Source organism: Python bivittatus, unplaced genomic scaffold (assembly GCF_059951505.1).
Source record: "Python bivittatus isolate LINGU-HERP-01145 unplaced genomic scaffold, Pbiv_v1 ctg000700_np1212, whole genome shotgun sequence".
NCBI classification, from domain to species: Eukaryota; Metazoa; Chordata; class Lepidosauria; order Squamata; family Pythonidae; genus Python; species Python bivittatus.
This window is the reverse complement of record NW_028277098.1, coordinates 89,447,494-89,469,066: the sequence shown is the minus strand read 5'-3', so window position 1 is coordinate 89,469,066 and position 21,573 is coordinate 89,447,494. Positions and strand designations below refer to the sequence as shown.

The following is a 21,573-nucleotide window of genomic DNA, read 5'->3' as shown; positions in this document are numbered from 1 at the left end:
CTTTGTGGAATCCATACTGATTTTCTTTCAGAAAGGCTTGGTTGTTGTTTTGTGGGTTTTTTTGACATAGCAACTGATCTTGAGTTCAAGGAGTTGAATCCTCATGAGACCTCCCAACGGGATCCCTTTTAGCTTCTTTGCAATTTATTTTAAGCAATCCTGCTGTCAAGTCTCTCATCAGCAGGATTGTTAGAGATCAGCAGATCTCTAACAGGTAATATTTTCCTCCCCAAGTCCAATAAAAAAGAATCTTTTAACTATGAACTTTTACAGTTTTTACTTACATAATTAAGAAACAGTATTCAACATATGAGCAGCATCACTAAGGTATACAAGAACTGTGAACAGCTATGCAGAATGACCATGCTTCTTAAAGGCAAAATATACAAACTAATTTTCTTTCAACAGTAAGAAAACAGATTAACAATTGGTTCCATCTGCTTTGTTCATGTTCTACTCACTGGGCAAAAAAGAAAAATATACTTGCAAATGAGCAGCTCCTCACCCCTTTTGCTTTGCTTACTGTTTTCCATGGGGCTTCTTCCTATTCTCTCTAGGATCCTGCTTCTCTCGGATTCTTCTTCCCACTTCTCTATTCACTTCTTTTACTGCTGATTTCCATAGTTCCAAGCCTTTTGTTACTGTTCCCCTCCTCCAGCTCTCATTTCTTCTTTGGCTCCAACCTGAGTGCAATCTTCCATCTTTTTTTCACACAATTAGGAAATACATTCCACTGCCTCTTCTCTTCTCTTCTCTTCTCTTCTCTTCTCTTCTCTTCTCTTCTCTTCTCTTCTCTTCTCTTCTCTTCTCTTCTCTTCTCTTCTCTTCTCTTCCACTCTACTCCCAAAAGGTTCCAACTGCCATTTCTTCTCTACCTAGATTCTCTGTTAGGCTTTCAATCTTATTAAGATAATTGATCAGAGATCCAAAATAATAAACCAAACCTAAAACATTTTAAACATTCAGCAATCTTCATATACAGGTGGTCATTCTGTCCCACAAGCGTGACCTTCTCGTGGTATATTTTTGTCAATAAGCAGGACATTTTCTGCTATCTTCCACGAAAAGTCCATAAGTAAGTTAGATTCAACCTAAAATTAGTAAAATATGAAGCTAACATCCCACAAAGGTTAGTAATTTTTGTTGAGGCACAGTATGCTGGATATTGTTTGCAAGCTTTTTGTAACTCTGCTCTTTTAGATAGATTCCTATTCTTTTTTTAAAAAAACTGTTTAGATATATTTGACTAAAAATAATCACTGCAATATGTATATTTATCCACAGGGCTTATCTATATAAATGCACATTAATTTTTTAAAGTCTGGCCAAGATTTCTCAAGGAAGCAACAGAGTTATGGAAACATGTAACAGTAATTAATTACTAAACAAAAAATATATTCATTTATATTCATATTGCAGCTAAGAATAATAAAAAAGGATGCATTCTACTCAGGAAATCTAGTTAGGTAAGTAAACATGTGAAATGAAAGAATTGTGCTGCTGCATCTAATATTCTTTGGTTTTATTGTATTTTTACTATTGTACACCTCAGTAAAATCCATTTTCTCTTTAAGAAAATAATTAATAATGCAATAAATAAATATAGCAAAACAGAAAATTCAGTATGATTATTTCAGTGGATTTTCTTTCTAGAAAAGTCAGACTGTTTGATTATTAGTAATTCATGTAATTCAAGCATTTTATTATTCTCTTGCCCAAGAGGACTGGTTTAATTACTGCAATTTAAAAAAAAATAACCTTTGGCAGTATGGAATTTGTAATAGCTATAGTTTGTCAGACTGTACCTTTATATTAAATAGTTTTGCCCTGTCTGCATATTCACCTGTAAAATTAAGATGTGAAATTGCTTCCTGAAGAAGGAGGAGGAGGAGGAGGAGGAGGAGGAGGAGGAGAGGAAGAAGAAGAAGAGGAAGAAGGAGGAGGAGGAGGAGGAGGAGGAGGAGGAGGAGGAATTCAGTGTTTTTTTGTGCAATTCCTCCCCAGACAGAGAAGAAATTTCCTTTGCAAATGTTCATATCAGCAGTGAGCATTATCATAATAGGGAGACATATACAATGGGCATTCAAAATACGATGTCAATCCCTAAATTACTCCTCTCCTGATTATGCAAACTGGAAATACAAGCCATAGTTTATGGGATTAATGTATTGAAAGCAGGTTTCTTTCCTTAAAAAAATATGGTCCATCATTCCAGAGTGAGCCGGAGAAAGCAGAAAGGAAATTTCATAGACATATGCTTTTTAACACTGAAATGACTTTGCATTGGCTTGAACACATAGTACTGAGTCTCCCTTCTGAAAGCAAATGGGAGTAAAATTCAAAATGTGAAATGACACAGAGAGCTGGTTAGTCATAAGAGAGCCTAGATCAGCCTAGATCAAGGCATGCATTTTGCTTACAAAATTCTGAGAGGTATTACTTGCCCACTCCACTCAAAATATCTTAGGAGCCAGGTGCTAGGAACAATTTCTTCTGAGAACCTGGAGACTTCATGCTGAAGCAAGGGAGGCAACATTAGATTGCCTCAAAGTTCTAATTCAATATAAGGCTGCTGCTTATCCATATGGGCCTCAGATTATGCATATATTCTGCCAGAAATCAGCAACTGCACTGAGCCATTCTGTGAATATGATCCGATTGAGTTATGTTTATGTTCCAGTACAGGGGTAAGCAAACTTCTAATGGCTGATGGCTGCACTCAATTTTGGGGGATGCATGTATGCGGAAGCTGTGGCCCATAATGGAGGGGGGGCAGATGATGCAAGGTGAATGGGACTATATCACGATTATTGGCAGTACCTGGATCTCCTATTTTTTTCCTGTTTGTTTGCGTGTTTTGTGAGGTATCTTTTTGTTATACTTCTTTTAAAGCTTATGGTACAGGTTCTTTCCAACTTGAAGTAGGTGGGATGTCATCAATTTTCATCAATCATTGAACATGATTGAGTGTAGGCCAGAGTATTAAGGCAGGGCATAAATCAAATATAATGCTAGCTATGATGTTTGAACATGCCATTAGAAGGAATGGAGAAGATGAATGCAACGTAAGTCATGGTCTTCTTATCATGCCCACACCAGGACAGGAGTGAGTTGTGATATGCTCACTAGTCAAACCGCAAATCCATTTAGTTTTTTATTAATTCGTCAATCAATTGATCAGTCAATCAGGCATTATGTTTCTACTCATAAGCTCCTGACAAGCCAAGCTATGGTGATCAAATGTGCTGCACAATAACAACCCCTCCCCTCTTTTGATTATTGGTTTTAAATTGGGGGGGGATCCAGATTCAGCCAGTGCTTAGAAAACAGAAGTGATCTGTCAAAAATTAGTGTGAGTATTGAGGGGGGAGAGGGAGTAAAAGGTCCAGGAAGCAAAGACCTTAAGGGACGGCCACAGCTCCTGTTTTTTTTCAAGGAATCTCCCGACATGCATTTCTATCCATGCTAATATTGAATTGAACGGATGGTGTTCCCACACAACTGAGGTTTTCATCCAAGTTGCATTCACACCATGCTGTGAATGTCATAATCACTGCTGTCAAGAAGTTGAGCAGTCCTCTCTTTAAAAAGGACAGCTATGATAGTAGTGTTCAAAGATATGAAGGTCTATCACATAGAAGAGTGTGCGGACTTATTCTGTATTGCCCAAGAACAGGACCAGAACCAATGGGATAAAATTACTAGGAAGGAGGTTCAGGCAAAATGTCTGGCCAATTTTCTGATTGTACAAATTGTCAGCCAGTGGAATAGGTTACCACATTAAGTGGTGAACTCTTCTTTGCTGCAAGTCTTCAAATAGAGACTAGGTGGTCATCTGTTGTGCACTGCAATTCTGCATTGAGCAGGCGATTGGACTAGATGACCTCTCACAACTCTTCCAACTCTGTGATTCTTTGAGTCTGAATCCCACCAGCTGGCCAATGGGAATATGCAAAAATGGTGGTGTCATTATCCTCATTGTTGCTATGCCGTATTTGTGATGAGGGGAAGGAAAGGGCCACTGTACAATGGAGCAACAAAGATGCTTCTCAAATGAACAGAATGAAGGACAGGGGAGCAAGGGACACAGGGGACTTGCCTTCCAGAAGGTGGACGATATCCAGGAACCCTGGATGAAGCAAGAGTTCCTACCAATGGGAAGCCACTCAATCCCCATCTTTGCAACCTTCTCTCCACAGCATCAACTGAGCCAGAAGTCAATCTGTTCAGTTGCTGGAGATCTCCCCAAGACTGGCGGCATTGTGGGATCATGAGCATGGCACCCATCCCAGAATGGCACAGCCCCAATGTGCACAAAGAGCCTAAGGTTGCCGTTTAATAGTTATTTCTTCCTTGAACTCAATGAGGCTTACAGATAATATTGCCTGTTGGCTAAGAAAAAAAAAAGTACTCTTGCTCTCATCCTCCTTTCTAAAATGTGTCTAATTGTTTTTTTCTTATTATTGTTTCTATTAACTTGCCTGGAACAAACATTAAGCAGATACTGGAAATATGAGCAAGAGTAGTGTTTGCATTTCTCCTTGGATCCCACGCTAAGGAAATTCCATTAGGGGACACTGTGTGAGTCTATTTGCAGGATGCAAATTATCCAGCCATCCCTTGCAGGGCCACCTGTCTCCAGGTGTTTCTACCTGTCCCACCAATTCCAACTGAAAAAGTAAGATCATAAAGATAATTTGAAGAGCATTTAGTAAAAAAAAAAAAAAAAATTTAAATAAAGGGGAATAATACAAATTTCTTTAAATATATTCCAAGTAGAAAACCAGTCAGGGAAGCAGATAGGTTGTAAAATAAGAGTGGAGTAAAAAGGATCATCAGGGTGGATACAAAGCCCACAAATGAACTGAATGAATTCTTTGCATGCATCCTTACTATAGAGAATACAGGACAGGTATCTGAATCTGTATTGACTTTCTCAGGGTGGGAATCGAAAAATAGCGTAAATAGAAGTAACAAGAGAAGATATGCTTGGACATCTTGAGAGACTATATTATAACAAACTACCAGGTCCTATTGGCATCCCTCCAATTCTTTAAAAAACAGTCCAAAGTGAAATTGCTGATATCCCACTAAAAATATGGAACTTGTCATTCCTATCAGGCACTATGCCAGAGGATTGGAAAGTAGCCAGTGTGACCCCAATTTTTAAAAAGGGACACAGGGAACGTCTGGAAAATTACAGGCCAATCAGCTTAATGTCTGTTCCAGGCAAGTTAATAGAAACAATAATAAAAGAAAAAAATAATTAGATACATAGATGAAACCCCTCTTTTAAACAAGTTCAGGGAGCTGATGGAGGTCACCAAATGCTAGCCAAGAAAAGTTGTTAAGCTGAATTGCAGGGTATCAGAAGTAAGTTAGAACTGGAGATAGATTGCCCTTTCTGCTAACCCTCCTGGCATTGTCCAGAGTTAAAATTTCAATAACCTCCTAAAGGTCAGAGAGTGGGAGAGGGAACAGAATGGAGGGCAGAAGGAATGGAGGGCGGGGGGAGAAGCTGGTTTCTGGGAGGAAAGAGAGAGCAGCCTAAAAAGAGATAAAAACCCAGGGTTGAGTGTGCAAGCCAAGGTAGAAAAAAAGGAAGAACATTTGGAGCCAGCAAAGCATGGAGGGTCTTTCTCCACACCCCCACCACTGAGCAGAAAAAACTACTCATAAATAAGTAGCAATTCAGTCTAGCAGAGAGCTGGGGTGGGGCTTTTACCTCAACTGCTATTGTTCAGCACAAAATCTGCTGCCAGCTCTTATATGGTATAGAACTGGGACCGGATGCCAATTTTGTACCCTATAAAAGTGCAGCCTGGATTTCTCACCTCCGTGCAGGTAGGACTCTCCGTGATGAAGGCCAGGACTTGTTGATTAATTTTATTTACATGGGTAATGATCAACCTGCACCTAACTGGGTTGATTTCCCTAATTACAAGGAATACATTTTAATCTAGATTTTTTTTTTTTTAATCTGCACTCAGTCGTTAACCGACTCTGCAGAGACTGCTTTTTGGATGAGTCCTTTGCAGTTTTCGAGGCAAGGTGTTTCGGAAGTGGTTTGCCAGTGCCTCCTTCCTAGAGCAGAGCCCAGCTGGCGAGCGCAGGAGGCGGGTTTTCCATTGCTTCACGCCTTTTTTGGGCAAGCGCGGCTTCCACGCTACTGGCAACTGCTCTGGACTCCCTCTGCAAGGCGCCACCAGCATTTTTCCTCCCACCAGAGTGAGAGTCCCCATTTATCTACTCACGTGAGTTTTCGAACTGTTGGGTTGACAGGAACTGGGGGAGGAAGCAGGAGCTCACTCTGCTGCGCGAAGGCTGGGCTCGAACTGCTGAAGTGCCGACCATTTCTGGCCGGCAACTTTCAACGTCATTAAGCCGCTGCGCCACCGCGTCCCCCTTTTAATCTAGATAGTGGACACATATGATAAGTAAAATATTCTTAATAGGTCTGTCTCCTGAGTGTCTATTTCATTTGGGTTTGGACAAGGCTGAGGAATTAATTAGACAATGGACTGGGGATATAGAGTTACAATATCAGCTAATCCTTTTTACAAAATAAAAATAAAAATAATCACTGTTACTAAAGGAAATACAGAGGCTCACACCAGCAAAATATCTGCATTCTCTTACTTCAGTAACAGGCGGGCCTTTGCCAAGGCTTATTTTAACATGCTACATTCTGAGGGCAGATTTCCAAAAAAATCTCAGCATGACAGAGGCAATGCCCATGTGGACCAGGTGTGATAGAATCTCTGGAACATGGTTTTAAAGCTGAGGTAGCAGTTTCATTGGCCATCATAAAGGGCACTCCTGGTTGTACTCTAGAATTTTATGTAAGTTGACCAAATCCTATAGTCCTTCAGAAGACAGCAGCAGCTCTGGTCAAAAGACCAGCCATCACTTACTCCTCTGAGTTTTCAGTTCATGGGCCTCTTGAACTAAAAGCAAAATAAAAACAAAATAAAAATGTGCTTAAAAATGTGAGTCTTGGACACTCTGATTTGCTGCTTGTGGATTCACAGAATTTCTGGAATCATAGAAAAATTGAAAAACTTATGTTTATTATCTGTATGAGCACCCAGACTTATGAGTCTCATGATGTTTGAATTTGTATTTTGTTATAAGAATGCATATGAACTCTCTGGGGGAAAATCTAAAAAATAAATAGGGTTATCGTGCCACATTTCATATTTGAAAGGAAAGAGGTGCTTTGAGGTGCATGGGACATTCACATTACCTCTGTTGGCAGTTCCTTAAAGCAGCTAAGTCTTTTTCCCAGAAATGGCATCTCTTGGAGTAAAGACAAGCATGGCTGTGCTTACAATCTTCCTTCAGCTTTCCTTTTGCTTTACAGACTTGCGAAGGTCATAAATGTGAGGATTGGTCACAAAGTGACTTTTTCATCACCGTCATAACTGCAAACAACCACTGTACGAAGCAGCAGCTAAATGAGGACTACCTGTATTGTCTTCCAATCTAAGTGCTGTATAGCTCTAAAAATAGAGGTCAATGCCTAAAAAGTATCTGGGGCAGAATGGTACCCTTGGATTAACCTGTAAATTATCCACAAATGCATAGAAAAACAGAACATTCAAAATAATCTCTCAGAGAGATTCCACCTTAGTCCACTTGCTCTAAAAGAGGCTTGCAGTTTTCAAGGTTCTGTATTTACCCCAGACTAGCATTAAAGAGACAAAAACACCTTCTGAAATCTTCATCATTCTTGCTTCTTTGGTTCTGCCAACTATTTGGGTCTTGATAGGAGGTGATGTTACCTCTAGCTGTGGTATGCTGAGCACACACATTGCCAGTGTTATTGTTAAAAATTGTTGCATTAAGAGAGCATGAGAGTTGGGGCTTTTTGAAAACTAAGAGGGCTGGCCAAAATCCTTATGACTGGAAAGCTGGATCAGAGCTGGGATTTTGCAAATTGCATATTTTGGACCAACGTTCACATTAGTATTCCAATATTAATAATATATGTTTCTACGATCATCTATACTATTAATGTATTCCTGTGTACTTTATGCACAAGAATACATTAATGCACACTAATATAGAATCCACTGAAGCAAACGGTTGCTTCAGACAAGCCAGGTTTCAATTCTATGCATTGATAAAATAGGGGAGGGGAACAATATAATAAAGTTGACATATTGTTTGTAGTAGTACAAACTTATGCATGTCAGCGCAGAAGTCAAACTCATTGTGATCTATGAAAATTATTTCCAGGTCATCATCTGTGGATTACAGCCTAAATTCAGATTTAGGAAGAATGTATATACATATGGTTAGTGCTACTAAATACAATATTACATGTTATATAAACACATTTAGCAGTTCTGTTCAAATGTTTTAACTGAACACAGTAAAATCTTTGGTCTCCATAGAAACAGGCAGTCTTGGCCCTTATCATAATGGAAAGTAAATGATTTTTTTTTCTCCATCACAGCTCCTAAAACTGTATTGGAACAAGATACCAGACTATATTCCAAAGGAACTGAAATAAATTATACATTTAAAATAGGATACTTTTGATTAAATTATTTCTCTTTTTGGAAAAAGTAGTTTTGAGTCTAGAAGCCTTTGCAAAATGATAACCAAAGTTATAATGAAAAGTCTTTCTTGCTCAAGCAGAACTTGCTTCAAAATGCTGTATTTGTATTACTACCACACAGAAAAATTATCAGTATTTATTTGCACCAGCTCTTGTTTAATTTAATGTATGAGGATGTGCTTTACAAATTTATTTCAAAGGAGAAAAAAAATCAGTAAAATTTTCATGGGTGGAATGAAACATTCTTTAGCGTCTCTCTCTCTCTCTCTCTCTCTCTCTCTCTCTCTCTCTCTCTCTCTCCCCCTCCCTCCCTCCCTCCCTCCCTCTCTCCCTCCCTCTCTCTCTCCTTTCTTAGTCAACTTTTGAGTGATTTCTGTCCTCCTTGGCTGCCCTCACTTCACTTCAATCCCAGAAGAAGACAAGGTAGAAGAACGCCTCCCAGAAGTCTTTTTCAGGAAAGGTTAATATTTTTGTTACTAACTATATTTCTTTGTTTACTCTTTCTCCTGGAGATGTTCAGAGAAATAGTTCACCCAACTGTTCTGCCCAGAATTGGATGGCAATTTTGAAAAGCCTTTTAAGTCTAGCTCTAGACCAGAGAGTGAGGGGTAAACAACTTGCAGTTTATTAAGGCCAATTTCTTGAGGAAACAAGCAGAAGAGTGCTGACTATATCTATTCTGTGTATTGTTTGTGTGGCCTTCCAACCACTTAACCAACAGCATGCTAACAATCTCATCCAGTACAGCTCTTAAATTTTTATGGAAAATGAGGACTCTTTAACTACTCCATAATTATAGACCATTTAGAACATGTGTCTCAGGTATAAAAATAAATCCATTTTTCGAATAGAAGGTTTCAAGAATCTCCATCACAGAACATTATTGTGAACACTAGAGCTTGTATTCAGCGTTATCTTCAATAGGTAAACTGTAGGTCAGGGGAAACCAAAGGGAGATGAATTTGTGACAGCCACAGAAATGAATTCATAAATTGGTTTTCAAGTATACAAGTCATCCTGTACCCTTCCTTGAAGCTGTTTCCTGAGAAGTGGGCATAAGGCCTTGAAAACAGAAATGATGAGGGAGAGGGCTGTAAAATTATTTTTCCCCTCTGGACTTTCACAGGAGTTTCAGTCAGAGCAGAGTTGCCCAACTGTTGATCCTCCATGACAAATGCGGTAAAACTATGACCTTTAATCTGAGCTTAAAACACAGCCTCCTCCTTTTTTCATTTCCAGACTGGCAGCATCAATTTGACATTGACTGTTCATAAACAATTCCCAGATGGGCAGATTAAAGGATGTATCCTTTTACTTCTTTGCTTAAAACATTTCTAGATCACTTTCCATTCACTGAAATCTCAAAGTGGTTTACAATTAAAATTGCTTTTAAATTACATTAAAAAGGACTGAAAGAGACTACTTCTAGTCCCAACCACTTCCACGAGTGAGTGGAAACATTGACAAGAAAATATGTAATGATGCCTCAGAAATGGCTGTAAGAGAGCTTGACTCTCTGAAAGCCACAACTGGCTCATTCTTAAGGATTCTTCATTGTTTTTGCTGCAGTAGATTAACACAACCATGGAGAGGGAAAATATTTTGATAGGGATGATGCTGATATGAACATAAATGATAATAACCTTTAGTGATTGTCAGAAAGGAACTAGAATTATGACATAAACATATGTAAACCCTTGAATACTATCTATGGTTCTTGCTGTTCTTAACATTTGTTCTGCATTGGCTGTAGAATCTGCTTTTTTTTTTTTTTGGTACTACATAGACCTTAATTCATCTGGAAAATAGGAACAGGCCAGGAGAATGGGATTGACAACACTGTTTAAGAGTTCACATCCTTAAAATATTAGAATTGTCTCCTGCCAACTCCAGTTACCCTTCAGCACTTCCACTGAGGACTTTGCCCAATTTAAACTAGTTCTGGACTTCTGTGATTGCATGATTTCTGTGCTAGCATTCATTTGAAATCACAGCAAATGTAACATTGTCTCTGAAATGCTCTGAGTGTGGAAATTGAGGGTGATGTGATGGAGGACTTGGATGAGGAGGTTCAAGGTCATGGGGAGAAACATCTCCTCAGCCCACAGCCTGAGCGTGTGAAAGCAAAGAGGATGAGACTGGCAGTACCCTAAGGAATTTGTAGTGTTTAGTTGCAGACTTTGGGAGTTAGAGTTAGTCTGGCAAGATTCTGTCTAGCAGGTGTACACTAATAAAATAACTAAGCAATTCCAGAACCATCTCGAAGAGTTTCTTGGGCTGAACCTGACAGTCCATTTCTGTATTTGCAAAACCTCTTGCTTCTCCCTGCCTCCTGGCTCTTGAATTTCAGCCTCCCTAGCAGGCCTGCCAAGGGGAAAGGTGACTTAATGGTTTTGCAGCTCCCGTCCCAGAGAGAACCAATTAATTAATTAAGTAGACAAATGCACACAACATAAACCAAAGTCATGGGCAGTTTGTGTTTGTGTGTGTGTGTGGGGGGGGAGCTGTCTCTGTGTGTGTGTGCATTTAGCAATATCCTCTATTTTAATTTTGCTGAAATGTGGATGAAGGAAGTGTGGTTTCTGAAGCAGTTCTGTTAGGCAGTGACTTTTTGCTCCTTGCTTTCAGTGTGGCAAGATTGACAAAAGACAAGATGACTGTAGACTGTATTCTACTTGCTTCTGAAGGATTAGGGAGTGAAATTAGTGGCAGCATAGCAGACCTCTTTCATTTTTGGCTGCTCAGTTTTATCCCAGTCTTGAGCAGAAATGTAAAGCTCTGTTGTAGAAAACTGGTTTTATTTACCCACCTCCTCAGGTTCAGATCCCTGCCATCTCTCCTCTGAAACCTAGACCATCGCTGCCAATCAGTGTTGTCAATACAAAGCTCTACCTTTTATCAATTTCCGTATAAGACAGGTGCTTCTGATATATCTTTTGACGTTCTTCTTATTCCAACTGGGATATCACTGTATGCTATTAGCAAATGGATCCTGGATTAGATCACTCTGTATATTCTCTTTGGATTTCAGAGCGAGGTGGTTGGGCATGCAGGGAGAGGTAGGAACAGCCACAAATCTGAGAAAAGATGCAGCTGGTTCCATAATTTGCCAAGAGGTGCTTTGTATCCAAATCCATTGTTTTGAAGCTCCTCTTCTGAAGGATTTGCACAGCAAAGGCAAATTATTATCAAAAAAATATTCTTCATTTTAGGAAAACTAGTGGTTAAGGCTCCAGACTAGAAACCAGGAGAGTGTGAGTTCTAGTCCTGCCTTAGGCATGAAAGCCGGCTGGGTGACTTTGGCCCAGTCACTCTCTCTCAGCCCAACTCACCTCACAGGGTGGTGGTTGTATTTAAGTATGATCACCACTGAGTTATTTATAAAAATAATAAAGGTGGGATGGATGGATGGATGGATGGATGGATGGATGGATGGATGGATGGATGGATAGATGGAATGATGCAATATCCCATGATGATTTTGAAGGATCTAGGCAATAATTACTGATGAAATTCAGCTTTCCATGACAAGAAGGTAGTTCATTGGATATCTCTGTCCCTTTTCCTGCTTTCTTCTGCAACTCCATTATTCCTCATCACCCTTTTTTCAATAGGAAGACAAACCTACTATGCATTGTGGGCTAGGTCTTATAGAGCTGCAGTGGTGAGAGTAAATACCCAACCTGGCAACTGTGCCAGAGCAGCGCAAAACAATTTTGCCTAATTTAAGCAGTACTCTCTACCATCAATTTTCAGTAGTTCCTCCAATCTTCTGAACAGGTTTAGTGGAAGTTACAGGAGATTTGGAGAGAAATGTACAAGCAAAAGCAAAACAAGAAGTCACCCACTGAATTGAGAAAGACACTCTCATCAAGCCAGTATTGGGGAAATATAAAACCTGCCTGCATTAATGATTTAAGTCAGACAGGCTTATATGTATAGCAACTGATGGATAAAGCTATTGATTGCTTGCGTCAAAAATCCTCTTCCAACTAACACTGCATTAGTAGAAGAGAACAAACAGGAATCTATCTGGATGCAAGGTGATTTTTATCTTTTTCTGGATGAATGTAGGTGATTTAGGGAATCATGAAATGTAGTTCTATGGCAGGACTAACATATCAGTTCAAACAATAAACAAAATATACCAGAGGGTTTTTATGCACAGAACAAGTCGAGCTACCTATGGCTTGTCCAACATTCTTCCCACCAGTATCTGAGGCTCTACACTAGGATGAGAGACAGGGAGAAGTTATTGCAGGTTGAAATATGGTGTTTAAGAAGACATAACATATACAAAAGCAAGTGATGCATTTCCTCTCAGATTATAGTGTACTGAAGCCAATTTTTATAAAGCTAACATATGGGTGAATCTGGAAGAAAACTGAAATAAAAATTGCATTTCAATTTATAAAATCAAGTGTCAAGCAGTTCTTTTGTTCAGGCTTTGCCACACAAAACACCCAGCTTTCAGAGCTCTCATTCAGTATAACATTCACTTTTCAAATGCTTTCAAATTATTAAATCCAGGTTTCACAGATTTGCTTCTGCAATTTAGACAGTATTCTGCAGAATATAGCCCACTGTCTTTTGGCACACTGGGGTTCAAATGCAAATGTTCCAATGCATAAAAAATATTGCCTATTGACCATAGGTGTTTTGGGGGGCTGGGTTTTGCTTTGTTTTGTTTTGGTATGCAAACCACAATTACATCATGAAAAAGTAAAGTTTTCCGCCTTTTATTTCTTATGGACCAATCTTTCCATAACTACATACATAAAGATTACAGATTTTTAATTTTACTGAGAAAAAGAAAAGAAGAAAAAGAATCATCTCTGAAGAGTTGGTAACAAATTGGAGAAGACCATAACAAATTTATTCTTCTCATCCATTTCCCATAGGCTTTAACTTTTATTCACTGAACTAGTAAGTTGTGAAACTTGCAAGGCAGTGTACATAATGGATGATTTGGGAGTTGCTATGGAAAGCATACTTACTTCAAGTAAATAGTCACATAAATTGCTTCCTAATATCTTCCTCACAAAGCAAGTCTGCCCTGGGAATGCTGCAGTTGTAAAATAATGATTTTCATATATCTTTACTAAAGACCTCACCAATGATTTCAACTGTTGTACTTTATCTTTGGAAGCCTCCTGCGGCAAAATGAGGAAACACCTCAATGCTATCAACCATGGCTTTGAGAGGGAACTGAACAAAAGGACAATTGTGCCGTAAATCAGGCTAATAGAGCAGTCCAAATGCTCCATCTGAGAACACTAATGTTGGAGCATTCTGACGTATCTGGCCCTCTGCCAACTTCAGGATAGTTCCAAGGGATTCACAGCTCTTGTTTTGCTGCCTCTCTATACCAACCAGACCCTATTTGGGCCTTTCTGGGGTCAGGATTTTATAATGTTAGGAAGAATTAACCACAAACATTATAGAAAGATGAGAATGGGAATCTTGCTATAAGTGCTTCACATTCCACTTGTCATCTTCCTCATTATGACTGCTGACTCTCTTGGATTTCCCCCTGAGTTAGAAGGAAGTCAGATAATGTTAATGATCAGATAATGCTTAGGCAGCAACAGAGACATGAACCTGGGCATTTTTGGCCATCAGAATTGCATTTCACACTTCATTTTGTTGCTCTGGATTTAACATACTCTAGGAAGTACTCCTTAGCAAAAGCTGTTGGAGGGCAAGAAAGGTCTGCCTTGTGTCTGACATAGAGTAGGTGTGAATCTGTTAGTATGAAAGTGTCGCTTCATTTCTATGGATATGTCTGTCTGTATTACTATTAAGAGTAGTAGTTTCCATTCAGTTTATTACTAAGATTTCTCTGCTGGTCTGTTCCAAGCTGGCTCTGGCTCTGTATTTTATAACCAATACAAACAGCTAGAGGTAGAAAATATTTTCTCTATATTTAAGGGTTTTTTTTAATTTATTCAGCAGAGTTTAACCCATGCACTGTGCAGCAAAAAGTATGCAGATCCTAATTTCTTTTAAAACTATGTAAATTAATAGGCATCTTCACCTTTTGAAGCAGTGAACTCTTCATCAGAGGGAATAAAAACAAGATTAGATCTTGGATGTATTATAATCAGGGAGAGAGAAAACAGACATTTTAGTCATATCCAGCAGTGGCCCGTTTTCCATGCTTTTAGCATCCATCTAGAAAATACATTGCCCAGTGGGGAATAAAATTGTTCTAATGACTTTTTAAAAAATGTTTCCTTTTCACATAAGAGGTCAGAGTTGCAATAATCACCCTGGGAGGAATTCTCTTTCCTCAATCAAAGCTATTTGGGCTGATGAGTATTTTTCTGTATATTTAGAAACTCTAAAATGTTATAGTTTTACCTAAATAGTTGATGCTACTAACTGATGTGTCGCACTGTGGGTAAGATAGATGAACGAAACAATGCCTGTGGCATTTGAAAAACCAGCACATTGCCTTTAAATCAGGATCATACGGTCTGTGGGTAGATGTCTTAAGTCAATGCTGCAAACTGATGGAATCCATGAGCTGCATCAGGTTGACACTTACAGAATCCCATATAAAGGGTAGCTGTGATGGACTGGAATGGTGGGAGGGGAGTAAAGAATGTGCTCTCATCTCCAGAGAAGCGAGGAAGAGATAAGCGGAGGAGACTGGCACCTCCCTAAGAAATTCCATCGGTGTGAACTGGCTGAACCTGGGAACTGGTTTCATTCTGGGAAGTTTCTTCTTAGGGGATTATAGCTAATAAACCTTGCTGGATTGATTCTGCATGGTCTCCTGGAGTTCCATGGGCTAGGCCTGACAGTAGCTTTGTAATTAAAGAAAGTAAATGCCAGATATTATCTTATGACACCTACCTTATAATATCACATGTTAATTGATTAACAGATGTTGTTACTGTAAGGTTTGCCCCGTTCGACAGAGAAACTCCCGTGACACGTGTGGTTCACAAAAGAGGTTTATTCATACGTAACGTAGCAGTCACAAGCAAAGCCAGGACTGGCTTGGTACAATTGCATCACTCGTTATATTCCCCCCTTCCCACGCTTTTTCCGCCCCGCGATCGCGTTACCGCTGCGGATTATCGGCCCCCCAATATCCCTCTTGATTGTCCATGATGGCAGGTTCGGTCAGGGTCCATTGTCCTTGATTGGCAGTCCCCCTCCGGCTTGGGTTGGTCCCCCCCTGTTACGTGCAAGCCCGAGGGTTCTGTGTTGCGCGGCGATCTTGTTTCGCTGCCTGCGGCCCCGTTCATTGTTGGTTCGCGCCATTATCAGTGTATAGTTAAAACTTCTGCTGCGGTTTTCCCGTTTGGCTGGGCACAGGTGGCCCATTAATTAGTGGTGCTTTCAGTTCCTCTTTCCCTCGCTAGCTGCCGCCGGTGGAGTTCGCGTGGTCTGGCTGCGAGCTTCCCCGAAGCCCCGTGCTGACCGAACCTGACAGCTACTGCATTTCTATCTGCAAAATGGAACTGTCATTAAGAGAAGCCATGATTTGACAGTCCTAATCCACCAGGACAGATCTCCAAGAGATGGATGTTTTATGGCCTTGCATAGTATCATTTCCAGGTCAATAATATTAACTGTATAAGTACCTTTCCTGGATTAGTACAATTATCTTCTTTTTAATATTTATTTGAAACTGGCCATTTAATTCAACATGCATCCTGCATAGAGCAGAGATACCCAGTATTTCCAATTAATAGATCAAGAACAGGGATGGATGACCATGGCCCACAGTCTTCCTGCCACCCCTCAGCATGCCATTTGCACCTCAGAGCACCTTAAGATAGTGCCATCTGATGGCAAAATACAGGTAGTCCTCGCTTACCAACTGCTTCATTTAGCAACCATTCAAAGTTACAACCTGATTTTAAAAAAAACAAACAGCTTTGCAACCAATCCTTTACAGCCATTGCAACGTCCTACAGTCACATGATCACCATTAGGCGCTTTGCAACAGGTGCACATTTACAATTGTCACAGCATCCTGTGGTCACATCGGTCACATGATCACCATTTGTGTGCTTCCGAATTGGCTTGCAACAAGCAGAGTTAATGGAGAATGCAGAAGTGAGGTTGTCAGCCCATCGCGGTCACGTGATTTTCTGCTTAGCGACCATGGCACTTAGCGAGAGTTGCTGGTCCCAAATGTGGTTGCTAAGTGAGGACTACCTGCAGCTGAATTTCAACACAGTAGATTCAGCTCATTTTTCTAGGTTTGGGTAGTTTTATGGATGCAAATAGCCACATTTTTCTTTGGAAAGCCTCCCACTTCATCATTATCCTTAAAATACCCCAAACCAAAATATGGTCTCCCAAATTGCCTGTTTTTCAGATTTTAAGATGGTTAAGATGGGGCTCAAATCCCCATCCCTACCCTAAAAAAGTCAAAATAAATTCATGCTCAAACCTTGTGGTGACCTCAAAATAGCTGAGTTTGGAAAGCTGAGCTGGGCCCTAGATCCTCAAATGTGATCTTCTCCTGCTCTAGAATATGTAAATAAAAAACTACAGGTAGTAAATGGTGGGGACACATGTTTATTTAAAAGGTGTCTGACTTGTCTTTGCTTGAACATTAAAATTCCCTAATGATCCTGAGACAATAAATAATATTTTTAAAAATATTTCTAATCCAGGGATGAATAACCTGTAGCCTAAGACCTTATGCACATACAAACACCCCCCAATGACAACAGCAGCAGGATCCTAGGATTGTACCTTAAATATTAGCAGCCTAACGATAGCATTTCCCATCTAGAATAAGGATGGATTGAAATAGGAGGCCTCTGAGATTAAGAGGGGTCTGATTTCCTTCCTTACAAAATATCCCTGCAAATCCACAAATGACTTGAAACACCATTTATATTGACATTTCAGTGGTGTGATTTCAAACCATATTTGCCCCTAAGTCAGACAAGACATTAACCTGCCTCTTTCTTTGATGTAATTCCACTTATAATGACATTGCATGCAGCCTTCTAGCTAGGCAGGAGAACAAATTGCCATCTATGACCTTCAGAAAGTTGCTACTGTAATCCTACAGTTTGGGGCATTCTAAGAACAAATCTGGAAGAAGTAACTGCCTTCCATTCCATGTCTCTGGGATACATGAGTAGAAAACTGATTCATGTTACCATCTGATTAGGAACCCAGAACCCATTCCTAATCAGAAGGAGGAACCTTTCAGCATGTAGACACTAGGTCTCCTTCCTTCCATATTTCTCCTTTTCCCCATCATAATGTTTTTCCCCAATATAATAAAACATAAATAACTACATAGCGACCGCCACTTCCATATGTGTAGTATACCAGTGGCACATATGCACACATACACACACATATGGCCCATTTCAGACTATCATTGCCAGGGGAGGGGCAAACTCTTTTCAATGATACCAACCTAATGGGGAACATTCTCCCCTCAAGCCTTACCTGATACTTACTTTATAGGCAGAGCCACATCACTGGTCCAGCTAATCTCATCTTTTGTAAACTATGCAACAGCCAGATGTAAGAGCTCCAACTCTCAGGATTCCCCAAGCAGAATGGCCAAAGAACAAGAAAATGGTTGTGTTGGGAAATGCTGATCTAGTCCAATAAATTCTAGGAGCTCCTGACTGGCAGTTGTTCTTCAGGTCTCAGACTTTTCTACATAACTTCTTTAATTGAAGTGCTCAGATTAAACCTGTGGTCTTCTGCACACAATAAGAAAGAGAGAAAGGAATATCATTTGCTAAATTATGAGGGGAGTTGGTGAACACTTAGCTGTATGTGTTCAAGCAAACACTAGACAGTCATTTCCCAGGGATGAGTCTAATCAGGATCCTACACTAAGCAGCAGGCTGCACTTGAAGGCCACAGCAGCCCCTACAATTCTATGAAATTTACATTCTTTCCCATTGCAAAATAATAGAGGAAAACAACTGGATATAATTAGAAGCACAACAGTGACAATGACAAAATAAATCAATCTCACCTTATAAATCCTATTCCAAGTTCAAAATTGATGATGATGAAAGAGAGGTGACGGAGAAGGGATATCAAGATTCTTTACAACATATGAGGAAGTAAATGTTTTACTATATTGTTACTATAAAGTTATGAAAAATCAAATAAAGGATTTCTTTTTATTTTAAATATCTTCTCATCTTTTTTCCTGTGCTGCTTCATTTAGAGCTTCTGATTGAAGTCCATATACTGAGTTGCACCAAAATGAAGCTCTTGCTAGAGTTTGTTCTAAACATGTTGCTTGACGCATTTCGTGAAGCACACTGGAATCGCGCTCAAAGCCTCTGAAAGTTTCTCAACTGCCAGTGATGTAATTTATTTTCAGAAGCAGGACAAGACTATGTAGGCTTTTACCCTATATCCACTTTGAAGACAATTGGACTTATTTTCTGAATAATCATGGACAGAATAATACTTCAGGATAAAAAAGGGTAAAAATAAAATTGGCCACACATTAAAGGAAACAAGAGAAAATAAATTGTTAAAAAAAAAAAAAAAACCACTGGGGCCAGAGGCGAGATTACATTTTAGATTATTTTAATGCCTCCACAGTTTATAAGTGCAAAGTTTATTGGCAATGTTTCCAGATTGAAGTATATGGATAATAAATGTGTGGGGCACAGGGCATCTGTGGATAATGAATATCTAGCACCCTGAGGTATTTTAGGAATCATCTGGTTGAAAAAAACTGAAAGTAGATAAAAGTGCAAGGGAGAAATATGATCAGTGGAGAAAAGGCAAGCAGCAAAGATTTGGTTCAGGGCCTCAGACTGAATGGTAGATAATGGGACCTTTCCATCCATTGTAAAAACAATAAAAAGAAAAAGAACTGCATTCAAAGTTTACTTGGAAATAGATTTAAGCTGACCCAGCCCTGGCCGTCTTCACAGGATATCTGCCATGCACAGGAAATGAACTCGCAGATCCAATTAGGAGACTGTGAAGTCGAAACCAATCTGTTTCCTTCCTTCACACTGTAATCTTTTCCACCTTAGCCCAGACCCAAAAGCGAGGAATTCATAATCCTCTTGTTAGGTGGAACCAAGGTATTATTATTCATTTGAAACCTCAGGCTGCAAAAGGAGAGGCCCAGCAGATGTGGAATATTAGAAGTTAAAAATGAATAAAAACACACAAAGATTATATATATATATATATTACAGGAAGGATATGTATCTGGGGCACCATCTTTTCCCAATTCTTTGTATACAGCAAAAGCTTTGTCACCATATTCTCCAGTCAACCTTATCAGTGCCATGCTATGGATATATATGGGGGGGAGGGGGGAACGTTTTTGCCATTCAAATTGATTGATTGATTGATTGATGCAACAGAAAATGTCCTTGGTCATAAGAGAACAGGCTCTCCTTTATTTAACAAATGCAGAGATAAAACTGTGATGATACCATGGCAAAAGTCCTTCAAATTTACCATTTTTCAGACTCAGGAAACAGTAGTGGTATTTATTTTTGTTTCAAATAGATACACATGCATGCGTGCACACACAAACACACAAACACATATGCACACAAACATTGCTGGCAAAGTCCTTCAACTGGAAGAATGTTAATGAGACTCAACGCAGGTCTATTTAGGGAACAAGTCAGCAATCTATGAGCCGTCCTGTGACACCTCAGGCCCTAAATTATTAAAGGTTCTTTTTGGCCATTAAAAAAAAAATGATAATATTTTTATCCATAATCTCATGCAATATCAGTGTTTCATGAGATTTTCCTATTTGGGCCAAGATGTGGTAATCATGCAGGATTTCTGCCATTTTTTGAAAACCAAGTTTTACTGTAACTAATGTTACAGGGACCTTTACACATTACTGACTACTGGATTGCTCTAGTACTTGTAGAGATTGTGCAATCACAATGACCCTTAAGGTTTCTGCTATTAAACAGTCTTCCCCCCCCCCCCCACTCCAGTGGGCATTCTTCTTGGAATATTCACTATTGCATGTCCTGGCTATCTGCATCTGTAAAATTATTAACCACTAGGGACAAAAGATAGAGGGATAATTAACAGAGAGTTTCTGTGCTTTTGTCTCCTTTTTTTTTTTTCTTCCCCTAGAATTGTTCCTTGTGTGTTTCTGTGTAATATATACCCTATTGGTTAGACTGATACTCTCAGATCTGTTATCACACCTCTTCTCCTACATAGCTCACACTCCTTCTTCTATAATGGCTCCTTCTCCTTCTCCCATAATGGAATAAATACCATGCATGCTCTACACTGTAGATTGACTAGGTAACAGGAGTGTCTGTGGGAGGTAGGGAGGTCAAAAAAGTCAAGATAGTATCCACAACCATATAATTCTGCCACTTTTTAATGTGTGTCACATATGCAACATGCATAAGAAAAGTCTGGGGCATTTTTCACTTAGTTGTGGACGCCATCTTTTTTTTTAATATATATTTTTTATTAAAATATAAAAGAATAAAACAATAGAAATTTTGAAAGAAAAAGGTAAGGAAATTAAAGAAAAGTAAGTAAAAGTAAGTGAAAAAAAGTGCAAAGAAAGAAATAGAGAAGAGGAGGGAAGGGAAGGGAAGGGAAGGGAAGGGAAGGGAAGGGAAGGAAAGGAAAGGAAAGGAAAGGAAAGGAAAGGAAAGGAAAGGAAAGGAAAGGAAAGGAAAGGAAAGGAAAGGAAAGGAAAGGAAAGGAAAGGAAAGGAAAGGAAAGGAAAGGCTATAAAGAAGCAGCTTCCAATCTTCTTAACAGCAGTTACATCTTACTATCTTTGCTTTTTTGACTCACCCACTTCTGATGGATAGCCTGTTAGGTAACACAGACTTTCTTATTCAAACATTATTTTCTAAATAATGTTTTTTTTTTCTTTCACATAAGCACCAGCTTCCAGAATCCTAAATACAGACATTATTCTCCCAACTTTATGGTTTCTTCTACATACATTTTTTCCCACTTTGCCATATCTGGAACCAACACTTACACGTTTCTTCTTAATGGCAGGGCCCTGTCCACCTAGA

At 39.3% G+C, this 21,573-nt stretch overlaps 1 long non-coding RNA gene across 1 annotated transcript; it reads right to left on the bottom strand.

Moving 5' to 3' along the window:
* Positions 1-15,622: 15,622 nt before the first annotated feature.
* On the bottom strand, positions 15,623-18,641 carry LOC112540937 (uncharacterized). The gene is made up of 3 exons (XR_003084971.2): positions 18,549-18,641; positions 18,016-18,267; positions 15,623-16,028 (listed from the first exon to the last, which is right to left on the bottom strand). It is a non-coding gene; the product is annotated as an uncharacterized LOC112540937 (long non-coding RNA).
* Between the last annotated feature and the right edge of the window lie 2,932 nt (positions 18,642-21,573).